At 41.5% G+C, this 24,521-nt stretch overlaps 1 long non-coding RNA gene across 1 annotated transcript; it reads right to left on the reverse strand.

The window, feature by feature from the left end:
- Positions 1 to 1,923: 1,923 nt before the first annotated feature.
- On the reverse strand, positions 1,924 to 24,521 carry LOC110140595 (uncharacterized). The gene is made up of 3 exons (XR_002314792.2): positions 24,460 to 24,521; positions 18,982 to 19,064; positions 1,924 to 2,045 (listed from the first exon to the last, which is right to left on the reverse strand). It is a non-coding gene; the product is annotated as an uncharacterized lncRNA (long non-coding RNA).

Below are 24,521 nucleotides of genomic sequence, written 5' to 3' on the forward strand. Positions count from 1 at the left end.
TGGGGAAGAATATTAAGCAAATACTCTCCCCAGTATTCCCAGGCAAATCTGAGAATGCAGGTGTGTTAGACTCAGTGGTTAAATGCCCTGCATCATTATGGAAATTGTTAAGTGCTGTTTTTATCCAGACTTGGATGCTCTTTTGTACAGAGCTCAGTTTCTCTACTCAATAAGGTTTCAAACTGATTGCAATTTGCCTGGAAAGAGAGAGCATTCAGGGCCTTCCCCAGTGGCTCAGCGGTAAAGAATCCACCTGCAATGCAGAAGACATGGGAGACACAGTTTTGATCCTTGGTTTGGGAAGATCCCCTAGAGGAGGGCACGGCAGCTCTCTCCAGTTTTCTTGCCTGGAGAATTCCATGGATGGAGGAGCCTGGTGGGCTATAATCCACGGGGTCACAAAGAGTCAGACATGACTGAAGTGAGTGAATGGGTAACATATGCAGGGATCTTTCAGGCATGCTATATTCATGTGGTGCTAGGCAAGCCAGGGCTGCATAGATAGGCTGAGAACCTGCCGTCGACTTGCTCATATTCTAATAGACTGGTAATGAACACACATATGAGTAAGCAAACAGATGTGAGCAGAAATAATAATTATATGTTCTATGTAAAGGAAAGTATAGTAACAGTAGAGAGTATTGGAGATAAGCTATTTATTTAGAATGGTTTCTGAGGGAACAGATAAGGAGGTAATGAATCAGTGAACAGGAACACAATGTCCGTCACTACACAGAAAGAAAGCTCTTTGCAGGAGGTGTTGCTGTGAACACCTATAGAAAAAGGCCCTGACATTTAGAGGGAATGTGGAGGCATGGGAGATTTCATTTTGGATGAATATCTGACGGCAGATCTTTTGGCTTATGAGAATGATGTAGTAGACAGGGAGAGGGTGATAAAAAATATCTGGAGGAATGCAGTCCTTGAGAAAGCAAGGGGTAGGGGACAGGGAGCATAAGAAGGGAGTCTGTCCTAGGGCTGAGATGGATGCTCATTCCATTACATGGAGGAAGCCAGGGATACAGATACAGGTGGCCAGTGTCACTGAAGAAATAAAGATGGCAAATTTATGTCTGATTGCATCCACCTTCTTTGAGATAAAAGATGAGGTCACCAGTAGAATTTGGTGGAGGAAGGAGTGATATTTGAAGATAGATAAGGTGTGAAACCATCATCTCCAGAGCTGGAAAATAAATTCACCTGGAAAACATGATTGTCTAGTTGGATTGAATGCCTACTTCAGATGTGTGGTCATCTATTGAAATGCATCCATTCAATCCCATTTTGCAACATTCTTCAGCCACAGTCAGCTCTTTGGCAGCAGATGCAGAGAAAGAAGACAATCCATGTAACTAGGTATGATGAGCAATTTTATGTGTCAACTTGGCTGTACCACGGTACCCAGATATTGGAACAAACACTATTCTAGATGTTTCTGTGAAGATTTTTTTAGATAAGATTAACATTTAAATCAGGAGACTTTGAGTAAAGCAGATTTCCCTCCATAATGTGGGTGGACCTCATGCAATCAGTTGAAGACTTTTAGAGAAAAAGAGTGACCTCTCTGGAAGAAGAGGGAATTTTGCCAACAGACTATCTTTGGACTCAAAATGTCATGCATCCCTGGATCTCCAGCCTTCTGGTCTACCCTGAATAACTTTTAACTTGACAGCTTCCAAAATCACATGAGTCAGTTCCTTAAACTGATTCTCTCTCTATGTACATCCTATTCAGTTTGTTTCTATTGAGAATACTGACTACTCCACCAGGTTTTAGGCAGAACTGTGGTTACTAAGGGTGTCTTATGAGCAGGGAATGGCCAAGGTCATGTACCCTGTTTTCAAGGGATGGTTATGGTCATAGTCAGGGAAATTGTACATGGTGGGAGTCTATACCCCTAAGAAAAGAAATACACCCCAAATCTCAATGGCCTATCACAACAAACACTTATTTCTCAAGCAGGATGGCTACAGCTGTTGTTCATCACAGTCACTCAAGGACCTGGATTGATGAAGACTCCATCTCCATGTCGGCTTCCACAATTGCTGCAATGGGAAGAAGAGAGGGCCAGGGAATTGAACTGGCAATTAAAATGCATATATCACTTCTCAGATTTGCTTGTGAAAGCAAACCAAACGACTCCATCTAATTTCAAAAAATTGTCATGAAGCAGTTCTGCTATGTTTTAGAAAGGAGAATAATCAGAAATGTGTGAAATAGCTTTAATAATTCCTAGCAATGCCAGATAATAATAATAATAATAATGTGGTAGGATGGATGGACTAGAGGTCTCAGTGAGGCTGCAGAATTTCTAAACTAGGAGAACTGCTATGTTCTGGAACTTGGAGGCTTCCCTGGTGGCTTAGGCAGTAAAGACTCTGCTCGCAATGTGGGAGACCTGGGTTTGATCTCTGGGTCAGGAAGATCTCCTGGAGGAGAAAATGGCAACCCACTCCAGTATTCTTCTCTGGAGAATTCCATGAACAGAGGAGCCTGGTGTGCCACTATCCATGGGGTCACAAAGAGTCCGACACGACTAAGCAGCTAACACTTTCACTTTTATAAAAAACACCTTCACTACAACACATAGATGAGTATGTGATTAAATAACCGGGACCACAGCTTAGCCAAGTTGATACAGAGACTATCACATACATCAGTAGAAAGTTAAGGCACATTCACTGATGTCAAAGGAAAAACTTTAAAATAGTCTAAATAAATCTTCAAGTGCTGAGCAAGGTATAGAGCACACTCGGTGTCTGCTTTTAGTTGGGATCACCATTCTGAAAGTTGAAATTTTTAAACAATATATATTCCCTGTATCCAAAAGGCAATACGATAGGAGGGAATAATTTCTAGACACAGAATAAGGATAGTTGGTTCCAGAATTCATCAGCTCATTTATGTTGGTCAAGTCTTTTAACTCCTTTTCTCTCTTGATCTGCAAAGTGATCTTACTTCACAGCAAAATAAGATTAATTAATTTGAAAGTTCATCCTATGCCCATATATCCTCAAAAAATGATTCAGAAAGATTTACAATAAAATATACTTTAAGATGGTGAAAACAAAACCAGAAATTTAACATCCATTCAGAAGGATGGGAGAACACATTTATTTTGAGGGCTAATAAAATTATTGTGATTGAGCAATGAATTTAGCCCATAACTTTGTAGTAGTTAAGGTCCAAAAGAGAAAGATGCTGACTTGCATTTATTTATTATTTCAACAACAATCACAAAACCCTATTACATCAGTCAGTTAGTTCATTCACTCAGTCCTGTCTTTGCAACAGGACTCTTTGCGACTACGTGGCCTGCAGCACACCAGGCTTCCCTGTCCATCACCAACTCCCGGAACTTGCTCAGACTTGCATCCCTACAGTCAGTGATGCCATCCAACCACCTCATCCTCTGTTTACCTCTTCTTCTACTGTCTTCAATCTTCCCCAGCATCAGGGTCTTTTTCTAGTGAGTCAGTTCTTCCCATCAGGTGGTCAAAGTATTGGAGCTTCAACTTCAGCATCAGTCCTTCCAATGAATATTCAGGACTGATTTCCTTTAGGATTGAATGGTTAGATTTCCTTGCAGTCCAAGGGACTCTCAAGAGTCTTCTCCAACACCACAGTTCAAAAGCATCTATTCTTTGGCACTCAACTTTCTTTATGGTCCAACTCTTGCATCCATACACAAGTACTGGAAAAACCATAGCTTTGACTAGACTGACCTTTGTAGGCAAAGTAACATCTCTGCTTTTTAATATGTTGGCTAGGTTGGTCATAACTTTTCTCCCAAGGTGCAAGTGTCTTAATTTTGTGTCTGCAGTCACCATCTGCAGTGATTTTGGAGCCCAATAAAATAAAGCCTGTCACTGTTTCCATTGTTTCCTCATCTATTTGCCATGAAGCAATGGGACAGGATGCCATGATCTTAGTTTTTTTAATGTTGAGCTTTAAGCCAGCTTTTTCACTCTCCTCTTTCACTTCATCAAGAGGCTCTTTAGTTCATCTTCACTTTCTGCCTTAAGGGTTGTATCATCTCCCTGTTATATAATGGGAGTAAATACACATTTACTAGGCCAGAGAACTTTCTTGAAAATACTTATGTCATGACTCATAGAAGGGACATGGATGTGTGTGCTCCAAAATAATAGATGTGAGTCACACTGGCCTAAATGCAAGGCCCAGATCTAGCAATTTCTAGATGCCACTCTGAACCTGGGAGAGATTCTTCACATCTCTGAGCCTCCATTTTCTCCCCCCGCCACCATTGGGCAGACTCATTGTATCTTCTTCACTGAGTAGTCATGATGTCTTTAATGGACTTGGTACATCAAAAAAGCTTAACACAGTGCATGATATAGAAGGAATTCAATACACATTACCTAGTTAATTAGAATGTTGATTTTCATTGCCATGTCAGATACTTAAAAGTTCTTCACACGGTCTTCAGTCTTACAAACCCACGACTGAGGTCAATCCATCATCAGAAGGAATATTGATTTATTCCCTCTACTCATATCTTTTGAGTACACTATTCCAGGGACTACTTTATAGGATGTATAACCATTGTGAGTCTTAATCTTATTACCTATAAAAGTTATAAGTAAGGGGGTAAGTATGCATACCTACCTTGTCAGGTAGTAAAATAAAGCTAAAAATTATTACAGATGAGACTCAAGCCTAGAGTTTCTGGAGCATTCCAGCCTTCAATTAGTTTTTCACATTCAGGCTTCACTTCACCCTACCTACTGATTCAAGATCATTTCAATCTGGGAAAACCGATGGTTCCTCTCCAGGATGATGTTCATATATATATGAACCTCACATCTCAAAAAACATGTGTCTGACAGGAAATTGATGTCAGGGCACGCTGCACTTCAGCAACTGTAATAGCACAAAATTAACCTCTGCCCAAGTAAACCCTTCCCCACTGCAGTGATGGACATTCATAAGCTGAGAGCTTATTTTTGTGAGACTTGCATATGCTCTAAAAATGGAAGTTCTTCTAAATATGAGACTGATGTACACCAGTAAGTAATTATCCAAAGGGAAGGTTGTTTTATTTATTTATTTTTTCCTTAGTATATCAGACCCAGTAGCCTACATTTCCACGGGTTCATAATCATTCAATTAGATACTCAGTTGAATATAAATTATTTTGCAAGTGATCCTTGCAGAGGAATGTTTGGGGGAAAAAAAGAGAAAGAGAGAAAAAAAAAGCTTTGCAAACAAGATGTCTCATCAGCTCAATATTACACTTTGTCATTAATGACACTGACTGTTTTCATTCATTATTCAGCCCAACTTAACAGTAATTTGTGCCTGAGAGCAGGAGCAAAAAGGAGGAAAATGAGGGCTGGAAAATATGTGTTTATATTAGAAATAATTTTAAAATAGTATCTCTAATGCATAGTGAGAATGAATATTATTTTCACCATTAAGATTCAATTATATGCACAGTGGTTTTGCCTTTCTCTTAAGTGGTAAAATGGTACTATTGAGCCTTAAATGTGGTGATGAGTTTGATACGCATTTCCTTCCTTTTTTGCACTGCATCCTATATATACTATTCATTTCCAAATTAATGATCCTTCTCTGGGAAGCTTTGCAAAGTGCAAAAGGTGCTCTATAAAGAAATACTTCAAAATGCAAAGAACATAGATGTTAAGATCCCAGGTTGCATTGGTTCATTCCTCCCAAAAGCACATGTTATAAGTCTAGTCAGCTTCAGGCATGGTGTTAGACACAGAATTGGCCAGGAAGTAAAGACAGACCCCTGCTCAAGAGGACAGGTTCCCAAAGGGAGCCAACTTTGGAGCGTACATTCACAAAGAGGTTATAAGAAATGGCCGATAGTACATAAAGAGGATGCACAATGGAGGAGGTCACTTTTATTCTAAGACACTGGTGGGCTATAATGTTGAGAGAGTCTGTTTGGGGTCCAGAGCATATTCATACAAATAATACGGTGTGAACTTGGGACCCATAAAACGATCCAGTAGTTATATATAGATGTGAGAGTTGGACCATGATAAAGACTGCACACCCAAAAATTGATGCTTTCAAATTGTGATGCTGGAGAAGACTCTTTAGAGTCCCTTGGACAACAAGGAGATAAAACAGTCAATCATAAAGGAAATCAACCCTTAATATTCATTGGAAGCACTGATTCTGAAGCTCCAAATACTTAAGACAACTCATTGCAAAAGACCCTGACGAACTTCTCCTGAGGGCAGATGGAGAAGGATGTGACAGAGGATGAGATGATTGAATGGCATCACTAACTCAACAGACTTGAGTTTGAGTGAACTCCGGGAGATAGTGAAGAATAGGAAAGCCTGTTGTGCTGCAGTCCATGGGGTCACAAAGAGTTGGACATGACTTAGTGACTGAACAACAACAACAACATAAGAAGATCAAGGTTATAGAAGGATAAAATGTGAGAAAGGAGTTATTGATGGGAAGAAGGATGAGCAGCTTGTTGGGCCCCACATCCTGATGTCTAAAGGATGCTCAACAGATGAATAAGAACATGGTTGAAACCTGAACAAACTCTGTGATTTAGTTAATAGCACCAATGTCAATTTCCTGGTAATCACTGGGGGAAACTGAGTGTCAGGTACATAGGAACTCTGTGCACTATTTTTGCAATATCTTTTGATTATTTCAAAGTAAAAGTACTTAAAGTGTTTTAAAAAGTGCATGTATTGTAAATAGGATACTAAGACATGAAGTTAATGGAAAGCCAGCACAGACTTCAGTGCAGAGATGTGTTTCCTAATGAGGTTAGACTTGGAATCAAACTTGAAAGATTTTTGAAAACACTCCTCTTATTCTTTGTTCTGGAAATGAAATAGAAGCCTAGACCAAACTAGAAGGGTTGCACAATACATTAGTGAATTAGGAATGAAATAAGTCTTGTTCAATGATTGCCTGGGCTATTTCAGTTTTTGTATTGATTTAGTCATGGATGCCAAACTGTATTGGAAAGATCTCACTCTATTGAGACAGAAACCTCTGCATTTTATGCTCATGTTGACCACTGTAGACCTTGTTGGTTGTGACCTGAAGCAGTTTTAGGCACACTCTGGAGTCAGCTGGCCCAACACCAACCCCATCTGCATTGCTGGTGGACTAGGGTTCAAGTGTGCTTCATGTTCCCATTTGTAGGGTGGAGGGATTTATGGTACCTTCTACGTAGATCTGTAACAAGGATTAACCTGATGCTTGTGTGATTGATTCTCAGTGTTCACTGTGGCACATGAGCATTCAATAGTATTTTACCAATGGTTACTATGTGAGCTGACTGACTCTGAACACATTATTTAATCTTTGTTTTTACTGCAATTCTTGATTTTATTTTTTTAATTAAATTTTGTTGGAGTATAGTTGCTTCCCCGGTGGCATTAGTGGTAAAGAACCTGCTTGTCAATACAGGAGACCTAAGAGACATGGGTTTGATTCCTGGGTCAGGAAGATCCCCTGGAGAAGGGCGTGGGAACCCACTTCAGTACTCTTGCCTGGAGAATCCCCATGGACAGAGGAGCCTGCTAGTCCATAGGGTCACAGAGTCAGACCCAATTGAAGTGATTTAGCATGGACTTAGCGTAGTTGCCTCACAATGTTGTGTTAGTTCCTACTGCGCAGCAAAGTGAGTCAGTTACGCCTATGCATGTGTCCCTTCTGTTTTGGATTTCCTTACCAGTTAGGTCATCACAGAGCACTGAGCAGGGTTCTCTGAGTTACAGGGTACATTATCATTAGCTAACTATTTCATACACAATATCAATAGCATAAATATGTCTATTCCAATGTCCCGGTTCATACCAATCCCCTTTCCCCGCCCCCTTGGTGTCTATACATTGTTCTCTACATCTGTGTCTCTATTTCTGTTTTGCAAATAAGATCATTTATACCATTTTCTAGATTCCACATATATATGTTTAATATGTACTATCTGTTTTTCTCTTTCTGACTTATTTCATTCTGCAAGTCAATCTCAAGGTCCATCTACATCTTGGCAAATGACCAAATGTTATTTCTTTCCTATGGCTGAGTAATACTGCATCGTATATATGCATGGCTTCTTTATCCATCTGTTGATGGACATTTAGGTTGCTTCCATGTCCTTGCTATTGTAAATAGCGCTGCAAGCGCATTGTTTAATCTTTATTAACTTTCAAATTCACATCTATAAAATGGAGATAATCATCCATACTTGGCAAGGCCATGAGAAGATTGGGCAAGACAACATCTCTCATAGGTCTTGGGCAGAGTGAGCAGCATACCTAGATGCTAGGGTGTCTTTTTCCTGCCCCTTGGCTCTTTTCCATGCCTAGAAAGCTTCTCTGTGCCCAATCCACCAACAGCACATGATGGAGACATTGCGACTCCAACAGATAGTCCGCCTTCTCCAGGCTCCAGGCCCTCATCTCTCCTCTTGCAATATATCCTAATTTTTAAAACATAGATATTTATTGCAGACAAATGAAAAGATTTACCTTCAAATTTTCTGTCTAGAGTCCTACATTGTGCATATTTTGGCATGATTTCCTCCAGGTTCATTTTAAATATTTTTTTTTTATGCAGGTGAGTTTATTTAGATAGAGAACAGCTTTGTATCCTATTATTTGTTGGGGAGGTGGGTAAAGGGGCTTAAAAGTATCTTTCCCTTGTCTTAACTTTTTTTAACAATTTATAATAGCTGCATAATAGTTCCTTGGGGAAGGGCTATACATAAGTATTTAGTGATTCTTATATGGTGGTATATTTATGTAAATTTGGCCAATATAAATGAACAACAATGTGATGAACAGATCTTCATGCATGTAACCAGGAGTTGCCAATGGACTTGTCTAATCTGAATTCTTATCTCTCTCCTGGGTTTCCAAATGTCATTTGCTCCATCCCTGGGGTTCACTCCTTTGATTTTCTGACATACATCTTTGCTGAAAGCAGCCTTTTGGTTGGCCTACTATGTGGCTCTGTACCTCTTTGGGTATCATGTTCCTCTCAAGGATTGAATCTCCTACTCAAGAGGCAGGGCTGGCCTGGGCTCCTGTCACATCTCTGCTTACCTGATCCTCTTAGAGTTAATATTCCTAGTCTCAGATTATCAAAAACAGAAACAGATAAAACTCCACAACTGACTCTGTCCATTCTATCAGGACGCCTTTTGAAAACATTGTTGTTTAGTTGCTAAGTCATGTTGGACCCTTTTGTGACCCCCTGAATGGTAGCCCACCAGGATTTCCCTGGCAAGAATAGTAGAGTGGGTTGCCTTTCCTTCTCCAGGGGATCTTCCCAACACTGGGACTGAACCCACACCTCCTGCATTGCAGGTGGATTCTTTACCACTGAGCAGCCTGGGAAGCCCTTGAAAACATTGTAGCCCTCACGTTTTCATTGTTTTGATTTTGAATGGTCAGTATCAGGTACTCCAAGAGATATAGAATTAAACAGAGAGAGCATGCTTTATAGGTGGATTGACTTTCAAAATTAAAACTCTAGCTTAAACCAGCATGAGCTTTGACCTTCAGTAGAATGGAGTTCCAGTCTTGACAAATCCAATAAACTTAGTGAACCTGTCTGAGCTTCAATTCCCTGTCTGAAAATGAATGATGGCAATAGCTATTGGATGAGTCACTTTGAGGACTTCTGATTGCTGGGTTTGTGCTGGTCACTAGGCACGCTGGTGGCTAATCCAGCCTCAGTGATGATTGATATGTTGAAAATCAGTGCAAGAAAATTGTGAATATCCATGTGAACTCAGACATGAAAATTACCCCCCCCCCCCATAAACCTCAGTTTCTCTCTGAAAAACATTAGAAAAACACACACTTATCCCTCAGGGCTGTTCTATCAAAAGAGATAATGCATTTAAAGTGCCTGACATATGCCAGGAACTCAATAAATATTCATATCTTCTCACTCTCCTTCTCCTCCCCTAATGCCATCTTGGATTTCACCACAAGGCATTTGACCAGGCGAAGATGGTCACATTGGAGACACGGGCGGTGAGGAGCCACACTCCTCCAGACTTTGTAGAAAATGATTGAAAGTTAAACTGGGCCAGGAGTCTGGTGACGTTTGGGTGAGAGACAGAGTTAAATTAAGGTTTAATCTTAGCCCCTTCCATGTGTTAACCAGGCTGTGCAGAGCCAAGAGCTTGAAAGAGATTCAGTGCTGAATTTTCTCACTAATCTGATAAGAAGAGAGAGGCATGGGAAGAAAGAGAACGGGAGAGAGGGAGAAACAGAGTTCAGATGGCTAATTTTCTAGCCAGCAGCGACTGGAATGTTTCCATGAGGAGATATGAAAAGAGACAAAAAGAAATAATAACTGAAAATGGGCTTTGTTGGCCAGAAAAACTTATCCTGCTGGGGTGGAGGTCAGTGGGCGAGAGGATGGATAGAAGCAGGTACTCAGGGGACATGTTTCATTTTAATGTAGTCACTTTGGTACCCCTCTATCTGCTCATTCAATTAGCATTGGAGGGAAAAATAAAAGTTCCTCGTGTGTCAGCCTGCTTTCCAAGCTCCAGGGACAGAACTTCGTAAATGCAGTGACCTTATATTGCTCTCCTCGGAGAGCATGCTCCATCTCTGTGTTGGCCTCTGATGTTAAAGAAAATGGATAGTTCATTCTTTTCCTTTTCAGTTTCTTTCAGGAAAGAAACGATCTAAGTGTCATTTTAAACGAAAACAGTTGAGTAATTGTCTTTTTCATAGATGCTCTTGCATCCCCCAGAGTCATAAGAACCAACCTTCTAGACCTGTCCCTTTTCTCCCATCTTCTCTCAAGTGCGTTTGGCTGATTCACTGCAGGTTAACCTGAAATATAGCCCGTGTGTTCCTCCACCCACTCCAAGTCATGTTGATGGCAGCATGACCTTGGCATGGAGCTTCCAAAGTCACAACATCAACAAAGGACATTTCTTCTTCCCATATTTGTTTGTTTGTTTGTTTTTCACTTGATTCCAGTTTTCCTGTCAAACCAACTTACATTGTTTGGACTTGTACTGCCCTGACTCATTCCTTTAGATCATGTTTCCTAGAGACCTTTCACCCCTGACTTATAAAGTTCTACTGTCTTCAACGTCCCTATCAAAGTCTACACCACAGGCCCCCCTGCCCCCACTCTCCTAGAATCTCTGTTTCAATCTCCTCACCTCTGCTGACTTGAGTAAATCTGAACTCAGGAGCACTCACTCATTTATTTGTTCATTCATCCCTTTATATCTGTTATATTTGTGAAGGATTTTCTACAAATGGATATAATATTTCTAGCCCCAGGTGCTCCTCCAAAACCTCATCCCTCCTCAACAACAGGTGGAGGTTTTACCCTCTCCTCCTGAATCTGGTTGACATCTGTAACTGATGCCTCAACTAAAGCAGAGTGGAAGCAGTCCTGAATGACCTCTGATGATGGTGAGCAAAGAGGGCACAGAAAGGAGATCAAACCAGCCAACCCTAAAGGAAATCAACCCGGAATATTCATGGGAAGGACTGATGCTGCAGCTGAAGCTCCAATAGTTTGGCCACCTGATGCAAAGAGTTGACTCACTGGAGAATCCCTGATGCTGGGAAAGATCAAGGGCAGGAGGAGAAGAGGGCGGCAGAGGATGAGATGATTAGATAGCATCACCGACTCAATGAACATGAGTTTGAGCAGGCTCTGGGAGATGGTGAAGGACAGGGAAACCTGGTGTGATGCGGTCCATGGGGTAGCAAAGGGTTGGACACGACTGAGCGACTGAACAACTGAGGGGATGCCATCCTCACCTGGATCTCTTTCATGAGATGTCACCCTTAGAATCTCCAAGTTGTAAGCAAGCCCAGGCCACATGAAGAGGCAGCACGTAGGTGTTCCCATCATTAGCAGCTGATAGCCAGTACCAAGTGCAAGACACATAAATGAATGAGCCTTCAGAAACTTCTAGCCACTGAGTCACTCCTTACTCAAGTATTCCAGATGAGGTCTCAGACATACCAGAGCAGAGAGAGCTACTCATGTTGTCTAGTTCATGCAGCTGATCTGCAGAATCTGTGAGCTGCTCATAGGGCTTAAACACGGAGCACCATTCATTGAGTCATCCAACATCTAAGTCACATTCACTGATGACCACTGTTTGTGGTCATCACAGACTGTCGGCGTGTGTGGGTACGCACACCCTGAGATCATAGACATGCCAATTATTCACCTATCCACCCCTGAAACCCAAACAATCACAGAGCACCTTCCTAATACCCCATTTCAGAAATTTTCAGCCATTCAATTATGAAAGTGTTTCTGCCTTTTCATTCCAACTCAGCTCCTTTAAAATAAGGGACTATAAGCTCTATATTTCCCATGGTACATAACACAGTTTTATAAACCTCATAGATGTTTGATATAGATTTGTTAATTAAAAAATTCAGTTCACTACTGGTATTAGGTTGTCCGGGCCCCAAACAAATAAACTGAGTACATTTTGGAGAAAGACTTGAATAAATGTAACCATTCTGCAAATAGGAGAGAAGGAAGACATGAACAGTTTTTTTTTATCTTTTATGACAGGCGACTGCTGTTTCATTTTAACCCACAAAGCAATCCTATAAAAGAAAAAAACATGATAATCCTCAAATTACAGATTTGAGACTTCAATCCATGTGACTGGCAAAGTCATGTGGCTACTGAGCGTGGTGCTAGGATTCTAGACAATGCCGAGAAACCCTTCCCAATCACAGTGGTGGCTTCCACACATGAAGACGCAACACAGATGACGTTTGCTTTCAAGACCATTGAATAGGCTGTCTCCAGAAGAATGCTTTTCAATGTGCAACATTGTGTCCCATGTGCCATTGGTAAGTGGAGACGTGATTGCTTTTGGACATTCTGGATGCCTCCTCTCTCAATGGTTTCCAAGCCTCACAGGAAAGTGTTACCGATTAATGTTACTCTTATTTTTATACATGGGAAGAAAGAAGGCATAAGACTTAGGGGAAAACAGTTTAATATTCTCAAGAAGCCTTTAAAGTTAAAAACCAAGTATGTTCATTACAAAATCTCTGCTTTGACTTTACATTTCTGCATTGTATGAACATTGTTAAATATACTTCAGTGAACACGGGGATGAAGCTGAGGGGTATGGAGCATCTCCTTTAGAAGCTGAATGCGCACTTTGCCCTGCTCTGCTCTTTGAGTAGAAGAAACGGAGCTGAGAGCTAGGAGGTTCCAGTCTAATACCTTCTTATTCTGAGTGACCTTGGCATCCAAAGACTTCATTTTAACAAATGACCCATTTGTTTCAAGGCTGTGGGTGGTGGTATCAAGAAAGATGATGTAACTGCTTATTAAAAGAAACTGTGGTGTTGGGAATTATTCTCTGAATAGTGGGACTTGCAAAAAATTTCAAAAAAAAAGAAAGAAAGAAAAACACATAGAGACTTCTGGATAGCATATGTGGATCTATGGATGAAGAAATACCCTTCTGACAAAGTCCTTCTACTCTGCCTGTAGAGAAGTGTGAAATTGCAATCAGAATCTGGATGTAATCATCTTGACGCCATTTACCCACACTGCTTTAAAAATGAGGAAATTGAAGGCTGCTGGAGGTGGGGGAGGGGGGTCATTTTCCCCAGGTAAGCCTGTGGTTAAGAATAGTTGTTATCAGCTCTGAATGGACCGGTAGCTAGCATACACTAACTTCCACATGCCTTTCTCTGATCTTATTACCCCATCCACATTCTAGTCTGCTCTCCACCTCCCTGGATCCTGACTTCATTTTGAGTCTTACAGTCCAGACCTCATTCCTTCTGTAAGGTTTGGCCACTGTCCCTTTTTTTAGTAACATCTTCCCCCAGAAGAGGGTCCAATATGTAAACATGTAAATATACCACGGATAACTCCTATAAAGACCACAGAGTTAAAAAGCAGGAGACCATCATTCAAATTCAAATATGTAGCTAATTCTGGCTAAAATAATAGGTCTGCTGGTTGGGACTGGCTACATGAAGCACATCTGAAAACCAACATGGACCACAAGTGAGGTCAGATGTTTTGATTGGCAGGCTGGTCTAGATGAACATTGAGATATTTTCATCTCCTAGAACATTCTTTCTATCTTCCCTAACTCAGTCCAAAGTTGCTATCATATAAAGCTATTCTTCACCCCACCCCTTTCCCCAAGATAGAACTATCCTTTTATCTTTTGTGTATCCCCATTGCTATTGCTATGAAAATATGAAGAAGAGTAAATGTATTCATAATAACAGCAGTAAAGCTATTGTCGAATGTACACATATCAAATAAAATACTTTGTTGCTGTTTAGTCGCTCAGTCATGTCTGACTCTTTGTGACCCCATGGGCTGTAGCCCACCAGGCTCCTCTGTCCATAGCATTTCCCGGGCAAGAATACTGGAGTGGGTTGTCATTTCCTACCCCAGGAGATCTTCCCCACCCAGAGACTGAACACTAGTCTCCTGCATTCTCAGACATTTTCTTAACCACTGAACCACCAGGGAAACCCTGATAAAATACCAGATATGTTATTTAATAGCCAGACTATCTTTGGGAATGAGAGTTTCCCTGGTGGTTCAGATGGTAAATGCATCGCCTGCAATGCGGGAGACCTGGGTTTGATCCCTGGGTCAGGAAGATCCCCTGGAGAAGGAAATGGCAACCCACTCCAGTACTCTTGCCTGGAAAATTCCATGGATGAAGGAGCCTGGTAGGCTACAGTCCGTGGGGTCGCAAAGTGTCAGACACTACTGAGCGACTTCACTTTCTTTCTTTCTGTCTTTGAGAATGGAAATCATCTATTTTCTGTTTTACAAATTAGGAAATTGAGGCACAGTGGAGTTAAATAACTTTCCCAAAGTCTAAAAAATGGAGTAGCCAAGACTCAGCTACAAGCACGTTTTATTCTAGAACTCAGCTTTTTCCCCAGCAGCTGTCTCTCTCCATGACCCATCCGCTAGTCTATGAAAACCTCCCGAACACTTGAATTTTGTTTAACATTTCTCTCTTCTACTTCACTATATTTCTCTCTTATACTTCACTTCTGAGTGAAAAGACAAGGAGCTTCACACATATTAGGAAATTTTTTTTTTTTTTTTTTTTGCTTTACTAAGAGGCCAGTGATGCCCTTGAAAACTTTACTTGGAATTGTATGTTGGCATCATCATGTATCATGGTGTTGTTAATGGAAAAAATACAGAGGCTTGCATGATGGGGCTTCCCCATGACAGGGTGGTGTAGGGGTAAAGAATCCACCTGGCAATGTAGGAGATGCAAGAGATGTGGGTTTGACCCCTGGATTAGGAAGATTCCCTGGAGTACGAAATAACAACCCACTCCAGTATTCTCCAAGCCAGGCTTCAACAGTACATGAACTATGAACTTCCAAATGTTCAAGCTGGATTTCGAAAAGGCAGAGGAACCAGAGATCAAATTGCCAACATCCGCCGGATCATTGAAAAAGCAAGAGAGTTCCAGAAAAACATCTACTTCTGCTTTACTGACTATGCCAAAGCATGGTTGTGTGGCTCACAACGAACTGTGGAAAATTCTTAAAGAGATGGGAATACCAGAACAGCTGACCTGCTTGCTGAGAAATCTGTATGCAGGTCAAGAAGCAACAGTCAGAACTGGACATGGAACAACAGATTGGTTCCAAATCGGGTTGGAGTAGGTCAAGGCTGTATATTGTCACGCTGCTTATTTAACTTCTATGTAAAGTAGATCATGCAAAATGCTGGGCTGGATGGAGCACAAGCTGGAATCAAGACTGCTGGGAGAAATATCAATAACCTCAGATATGCCGGTCACACCACCCTTATGGCAGAAAATAAATAAGAACTAAAGAATCTCTTGATGAAAGGGAAAGAACAAAAGAAGCTCTTGATGAAAGGAGAGTGAAAAAGCTGGCTTAAAACTTAACATTCAGAAAACTAAGATCATGACATCTGGTCCCATCACTTCAAGGTAAATAGATGGGACCACAATGGAAACATTGAGAGACTTTATCTTTTTGGGTTCCAAAATCACTACAGATGGTGACTGCAGGCATGAAAGTAAAAGACACTTGCTCCTTGGAAGAAAAGCTATGACCAGCCTAGACAGCATATTAAAAAGCAGAGACATTACTTTACCAACAAAGTCCATCTAGTCAAAGCTATGGTTTTCCAGTAGGCATGTATGGATGTGAGAGTTGGACTATAAAGAAAGCTGAATGCCAAAGAATTGATGTTTTTGAACTGTGGTGTTGAAGACCCTTGAGAGTCCCTTGTACTGCAAGGAGATCCAACCAGTCCATCGTTAAGGAAATCAGTGCTAAATATTCATTGAAAGGACTGATGCTGAAGCTGAAGCTCCAGTACTCTGGCCACCTGATATGAAGAGCCAGCTCATTGGAAAAGACCCTGATGCTGGGAAAGACTGAGGGCAGGAGGAGAAGGGGAGGACAGCATGAGATGATTGGATGGAATCACCAAGGTGATGGACATGAATCTGAGTAGACTCCAGGAGTTGGTGATGGACAGGGAAGCCTGGCATGCTGCAGTCCATGAGGTTGCAAGAAATTGGACATGACTGAGCGATTGAACTGAACTGAACCAGTATTCTTGCCTGGAAAATCCCATGGACAGAGGAGCTGGTGGCTTACAGTCCATGGTCTCACAAAAGAGTGGAGCATTATTGAGTGACTGAGCATGCACATGCATGAAGGGAACCCATGGCAGAGTCAATTTCTTGTTTTCTTTGCTTTTGTTTTTTAAATTCACAACTGGTGCTTTAAATGATAACTGTGCTATTACTAAGTTTTGTCGCCTAAAAAGACTTTTCCTAAAATGGGACACTTCATTCTGATTGCTTCCAATTACATCCTTGATTTGATGTGAATCAAATCAAGACTTTGCTGCCCAACACCTCATTGATCCCACCTCAGGAAAAACCCACTGATAAATATGACCAAGGAGGAGAAGAGGTTGCCAGGTGTCATCTCTGATGCCCATTGAGGGCTCCAGGGTCATCCCGAGCTTATCAGTACAGCCCAGAAAGTCAGCAGGAGGAAAACATTAATGAGAATCAGGGTTGTCCTCAAGGGATCTGATGAGGGAGCAGGGTTGAGGTCTCTGGTTGAGATCATCTGACACTTCATCAATAGCCAAGAATACTTGAGACCAGCACATGCAGTTCTCCTCCAAGTTATTTCATAAGAACTAATTTGTATGTGATGTTCTGAAGTGAAAAGAATCTGTAATCGAATAACTATGGGCCACAGCTCATATAGGATGTGTCACAATGTACATTTGGATATACAGATCTCTGAAATGTACAGAAATCTACTCAGCTATAGTTCACTTGACCATTATAGCAGAGATGGTTTGCTTCCATTGGGCATCCATTTTCTTCAACCTCCTTGGTAGTAGAACTATGATGTTATTCACATTGGCAATACTCTTTTCACAGTTTTTTTTTTTTTAATTCTTTTTTTTTTTTCACAGAAATACTACATTTCACAGTCTCCCTTGCAGTTGGGTATGGTCATATGACCATATATTCTGGCCCATGAGGTAAAAATAGAGTGCCGCAAGGGAATTCAAGAAGAGTTATTTAAATAAAATTGATTTATCTAGAATACCATTGTGTCTGCCATGCTTTATAATTTTTCATTTCTGTTACTTGGAATGCAGATGTAATGACTGGAGCTGTGGCAACCATTTTGAACTATACAGTGACATTGAAGATGGACGTCATTGCTAAGGATGGTGGAAGAGAAACATAAAAAGATCTGGGATTCTCATCATACTAGCCCAGGATGGCTTACCTCGGAATTTATTCCACTTGAAAGAAAAATAAATGTTCATCTTTTAAAGTTCTGGAGTTTTTTAATAGCACTGGAACACAATCCCTGTTTAAATTAATCATTGAAATCCTTTTGCACATAACTTACTATCCACGTGCTTTAGAACACATTTTGGAAAGCATGAGTTTGACTTAACCCTTAATACCTACATCTGCAGAAGAAAATCGAAGGCCAGGGAAGGGAAATGCTTTGTCAATGGTCACAGCTGTTTAGTAGCAGGACTGAACTTTGGCCCAAGTAATCTGAAAATTGGTCCCTTGCTCTCAGCTATCTCATACTTATTTTTTATATATTGTGAAACCATTTTAGATGCACAGTAGATAGGACCCAGTATATGAATTACAGATCTTCAGGTGCCTCAGAAAGAAATTTATAGTGCCCTAGAAAGAAAATAAGCCATTTCAGGCGACCTTGTCCTGGAATGTTCGCCACTGGGCATTTGGGGAGACTTGAAATCCCCCTGTCAGTTAGGCATGGGGAAGGCGATGTGATAGCTGGCCAGAATGATACTTTTGTCTTCTCGCCTTTCAAATCCAAATAAATCATGAAGGCCTTCATATCTGCCTTTTAAGAATGCTGCCCTGGGTGACTTGTGGTGGTCTATCAACTTGTCTCACAGCTAACAGCCAATTAAAACACCTGGAGGAATCTGCAAGTTGCTACAGAGGCAAAAATGTGGCCCAGGTCTGATGGGGTCTCAAGGAAATAAATCCATGTTTAAACCTCCACAGATGGGCTCCTCCCATTGAGTCTGGATGAGTGCAGACACACACGCACAAACACACACACACAATGCCTTACTGACCACACACACACACACACATCCCACTCCACACACACACACACACATACAAGCACATCACGCATTGCACACAAACATTCCAAACCACACGCATACCACACACACACACACACACACACCCCACACATACCTCACACCCCAAATCACACACAGACCACACACACACACCCTCTCACATATGCTCCCCACACACCTCATGCCATGCTCACCACACACACCCCACACTCATGTGCACACCCACACCACGTTTTGCTAGGCAGAAATGGAACACTGTATCATTAATTACTCCCCCATTGTTAGAAAAAAAAACTTAAATTATGATGTTGTTACCTGAGGGCTTGCTGACAGACTTCTTCAGGTCTCCTCCACCTGGCTTAAATCCAAGGTTTTTTCTCCCTTCCTTCTTCTGAATTCTGGAATGCAGACAGCAGATTCTTCCATCAGTAAACGAATGTGTCTAAAGCCCATTTATCATGCCGTGTCAGGAGAAGGGCCCTCCACCATCTTCTCACTCCACTTCTAAGCAATGAAACACCAAATCCCTGGCGTATTCACAGATTGCATCTCCCCAGAAGTTTCCAGCATTTGGGGGGTTTTTCCCTATAAATTTCCAATCACATTCATTTCTTTTTTTTTTAATTTTATTTTTTTATTTTTCATTTATTTTTATTAGTTGGAGGCTAATTACTTCACAATATTGTAGTGTTTTTTGTCATACATTGACATGAATCAGCCATGGATTTACATGTATTCTCCATCCCAATCCCCCCTCCCACCTCCCTCTCCACCCGATCCCTTCGGGTCTTCCCAGTACACCAGGCCCGAGCACTTGTCTAGAGACACGTGCACCCCAATGTTCATCACAACACTGTTTATAATAGCCAGGACATGGAAGCAACCTAGATGCCCATCAGCAGACGAATGGATGAGGAAGCTGTGGTACATATACACCATGGAATATTACTCAGCCATTAAAAAGAATTCATTTGAATCAGTTCTAATGAGATGGATGAAACTAGAGCCCATTATACAGAGCGAAGTAAGCCAGAAAGATAAAGACCATTACAGTATACTAACACATATACATGGAATTTAGAAAGATGGTAACGATAACCCTATATGCAAAACAGAAAAAGAGACACAGATGTACAGAACAGACTTTTGGACTCTGTGGGAGAAGGCGAGGGTGGGATGTTTCGAGAGAACAATCACATTCATTTTCAAGGGATTGTTTAAAACCTTTGGTGGGATTTCACATCTTTTATTCCATAGGTTTTCACATTTTCAGAGGAACATGGGGAAATTTAAAGCCTTTTTTTCTTTCCATGTCGCTCAGCTGGTAAAGAATCTGCCTGGAATGCGGGAGACCTGGGTTAGTTCCCTGGGTTGGGAAGATCCACTGGAGACGGGAAAGGCTACCCACTCCAGTATTCTGGCCTGGAGAATTCCATGGACTGTATAGTCCATGAGGTCACAAAGAGTCGACATGACTAAGCAACTTTCACTTTCACTTTCTTTCGTTTCATATACAACAAAGTTAACTGGTATAACAGATAGATTCTAGGTCTCGGAAGTTTAACAAATAAAAAATTAGCATCTTGTGTCTCTTGTCCAGTGAGGTCAACGGGAGGGGGTATCTTGCTCTGAGCCAGGGGTTGGAAAACTATAATCAGCCTGACACCTATCTTCATAAATAAAGTTTTATTGGAACACAGCCTCATCCATTCATTGGCATGGTGTCTAAACAGTCAGCTGACCCTTGTTCTAGGCAGGCATTCAAGGACACTGTCTTCTTGCATCTCCCTGCTCCTCTGAGTTCTGGAAGTCTCTCCATTCTGCAGGCAGGTGGAGATTTTGGGGGGAGGTTTTTTTAACAGGTTAGGCATGGAAGTCCTGTCTAAAACTCCCACTTGTATTTACTGGCCAAAGCTCAGTCACATGGCTACAGTGATCTCTCAGGGATGCTGGAAAATCATATTACCTTTGTTCCAGATAGAAGGAGAAGCAGGATCTGTGAGCACCTAGCTTCTGCTTCCGGTGTCTCTTGACTTCAGCACCTACATCTAGGCATCAGGATTCCCCTAGTTTCTATCACCCTAATAGCTCTGGATCCTTCCTTCATCTCTCACCATGTCGGCCCTGCCCTGGTTCAGGCACTGGGGTTTTCCGCTTCTGTTTTCGGGACTGCAGTCTCTCATCAGTCACAGTTCCAGTCTCCATCTCTCTTTTCCCTGTGAGGTCATGCTTGTCATTCCATGCCTTTGTTTCCTGAAACAACTTTAGGGTCTGCTTAGGGAGAGGCAGTCACGTTTCTCCAAACCTGACGAAGCCCTGGTTCAGCTTGACGTCTTTTCTCCCATGATCCCGGAGCTTTCTCCTCTACAGAAGGTTCTATCTTCTTTTCACTCTTTGGCCTGTAGCCACTTTGTAGCTTCTTCTCACATTGCTCCTTCTGCCTGGAAAATGTTCATCTCCCCAAATCTCAGCCATCTGACCCATTTCAACATGTCCAGATATAACTCAGACCTTCATCCATCTACACTAAGGACCTCACAGGAAGCAGGAGCTGGGTCATTTTTATTCATTCATTGTACCCATAGAGCTAGCACACTTCCTACACACACACAAACACACACACACACACACGGTTGCTCAGTTGTGTCTGACTCTTTGCAACCCCATGGACTGTAGCCGGCCAGGCTACTCTATTCACAGAATTCTCTAGGCAAGGATACTGGACTGGGTTACCATTCCCTTCTCCAGAGGATCTTCCCTATCCAGAGATCAAACCCAGGTCTCTTGTATTGTAAGCAGGTTCTTTACCATCTGAGCCACCAGGGAAGCCCAGCACATTTCCCAACACATTGTAATGACTAACATTGTTTTAAATGAATGAATGAAAGAATGAATATCCAATGGATTATGTGTGTACATGTATACCCAGTGACCTGGATCTGTTTTCCCTCTGAAGCCTCATAATTGTACCTTTTTAGAGTAATGCTTATCACTCTTATTTAGCATGAGCTATACATGTGTACTTGGTATCACATTTCCTGGACTGCTCAATTCTCATGGATAAGAGAATCACCATCAGCATCACAGCATCTATCACATGGTAGGTGCTGAACGAATGTGAGATAAATAGACAGGTGAACCAAGGGAGCTGAGGTCTTTCTTGAAGATTCTGCTCCATACACATTTGCTAAGCCTCATATTACTGCCTTCAGGTGAGAATGTAGAGTGATGATATTAATCTTAGAATGAGAAACGTCTTTCTCTCTTAAAATGGGCTTGAAAGGCTTTAAATCAAGAGCCAAGAAGATTCAAGGTTAAGTAACAGCTTAAATTCTTGAGCAGTGTAGCTCTTCCTGCTTTTTTTATGCAGAGGCAGGAATTAAGAGCCTAATACCAGGATGAATAACTTTGGACTTAGTTGTGATATGAAGAGACAAGGGGGAAAAACAAAAAAGAGGGGAGACTGGACTCTGAATAGGAAATTGTTGGAATGTTATATCAAGTATCACACTGTGTTCAATTGAGTGGAAACAACTAGCCCTGAATCATTTTTCCTATCCATGTAATGGGTATCGCTTCATTAATCAAAGCTTAGCATTAGTGTAAAGAGGGTGGGTGTGATCACAAAGCCTCATTATGTGGTTGATTCAGACATGAAACGCTAAGAAGCAATTCATTGAAACCACAGGCTTTTCAACTCTGGAAACTTAGAAATAGATTACAAATAGGCAGGCATCTCTTCCTATATGTTTTAATTTGTTTTTTAATTTTATATTGGAGTATAGTTGATTAACAATGCTGTGTTAGTTTCAAATGTACAACAAAGTGATTCAGTTATATACAAATATGTATCTATTCCTTTTCAAATCCTTTAGGTTATTACAGAATATTGAGCAGAGTCCTCTGTGCTATACAGTAGATCCTTCCCTTGGTTGTCTATTTTAAATATCGCAGTGTATACATGCCAATCTCAAACTCCCAATCTATCCCTTCTCTCCCCCCCTCCTCCCTGGTAAGCATGTTTATTCTCTATGTCTATGATTCTACTTCTGTTTTGTAAATAAGTTCACTTGTATCATTTTTTTAGAATCTTCATATAAGTGATATACCATGATATTTGTCTTTCTCTGATTTGCTTCATTTAGTATGATAATCAATCTCCAGGTCCATTTATGTTGCTGCAAGTGGCATTATTTTATTCTTTTTTTATAGCTGAGTATTATTCTGTTATATTTAAGTGCCATATCTTCTTTATCTATTCATTTGTTGACAGACATTTAGGGTGCTTACATGTCTTGGGTATAGTAAACAGTGCTGCAATGGACGCTGTGATGAGTGTAACCTTTCAAACCATGTTTTTCTTCAGATACATGCTCAGGAGTGGGGTTGATGGATCATATGATAGCTCTGTTCTTAGTTTTTTAAGAAATTTCCATGCTGTTGGGCTTCCCTGGTGGTACAGAGGGCAAAGCATCTGCCTGCAATGCGGGAGACCTGGGTTCCATCCCCAGGTCAAGAAGAACCCCTGGAGAAGGAAATAGCAATACCCCACTCCTGGAAAATTACATGCCTGGAATTATTGGAAAATACCATGGATGGAGGAGCCTGGTATGCTACAGTCCATGGAATTGCAGAGTCGCACAGAGTTGCCAAGTCGACTAAGAAACTTCACTTCTTCATACTGTTCTCCTTAGTAGATATATCAATTTACATTCCCACCAACAGTGTAGGAGGTTCCCTTTTGACACACCTTCTCCAGCATTAATTATTTTTAGATTTTTTGACAATGGCCATTCTGATTCCTATGAGGCGACATCTCACTGAAATTTTGATTTGCATTTCTCTAGTAATTAGTGATGCTCACAAGTGAATTCTATCAGAAAGTTAGAGAGCAGTTAACACCTATCTTTCTGAAACTGTTCCAAAAATTGCAGAGGAAATACCTCTTCCTGTGCTTTTTTCATGGGAGCACTTTGCTGAACAGGCTGGGCATTGCATAGACAGTGGGTCTCAAATATCCTGTGGGCTTCTCTGTATTTTCCATCTCACTCATAGTTGGATGGGTTTGTGGTGTGAACTCTTCCAGAGGCAGACAACAGGACAGGAATTAATGTACCCCTGATAACTTCTGATGGGTTTCCCTGGTGCCACAGATGGTAAAGAATCTGCCTGCAGTGTGGGAGACCAGGGTTCAATCCCTGGGTTGGGAAGATCTCCTGGAGAAGGGAATGGCTACCCACTCCAGGATTCTCTCCTGGAGAATTCCATGGACAGAGGAGCCCAGCAGGCTACAATTCATGGGTTTGCAAAGAGTTAGAGATGACTGAGCAACTAACACTTGCAACTTTATCCTGGTAAATTCCTCATCACACGATTGGTCCATCTGAGCCATGGGGCTGGTTAGGCTTTTTCGGTTGCATCTGACTCTTTGTGACCCCATGGACTGTAGCCCACAAGGCTTATATGTTCACTTTAGATAAATTGATAAGTGGAAGTGAAGGCAACAGAGAGTGTGGTATTGAGTCAGCTTCTGCTGTGGTCACCTGGAGCTTAATGCTACTGAAGAACTCTGAAAATCAGTGTGGAAGGAGCCTCAGAATGACTCAGACAGAGGAGTGAGGAAGCTGGGGTATTTATCTACCACTTCTCCTATCAGTGGCTGGGGCTGCTCTCAGAGATCTGGTTTCCTGGCAAAGCAGAGGCTGGCATAGTGAGTGGCATTGAGAATGCAAAGATGATAGGGCACATAGAGAGGACATTCATGAAGAGAACCATGCACCAGCCTCTACCCACCTGACCCCGAGAGAAGTGGCATGGCCTGCTTCCACCATCTCTTCTTCCTTCTCTCCCTTTGG

Source organism: Odocoileus virginianus, chromosome 16, assembly GCF_023699985.2.
Source record: "Odocoileus virginianus isolate 20LAN1187 ecotype Illinois chromosome 16, Ovbor_1.2, whole genome shotgun sequence".
NCBI lineage: Eukaryota > Metazoa > Chordata > Mammalia > Artiodactyla > Cervidae > Odocoileus > Odocoileus virginianus.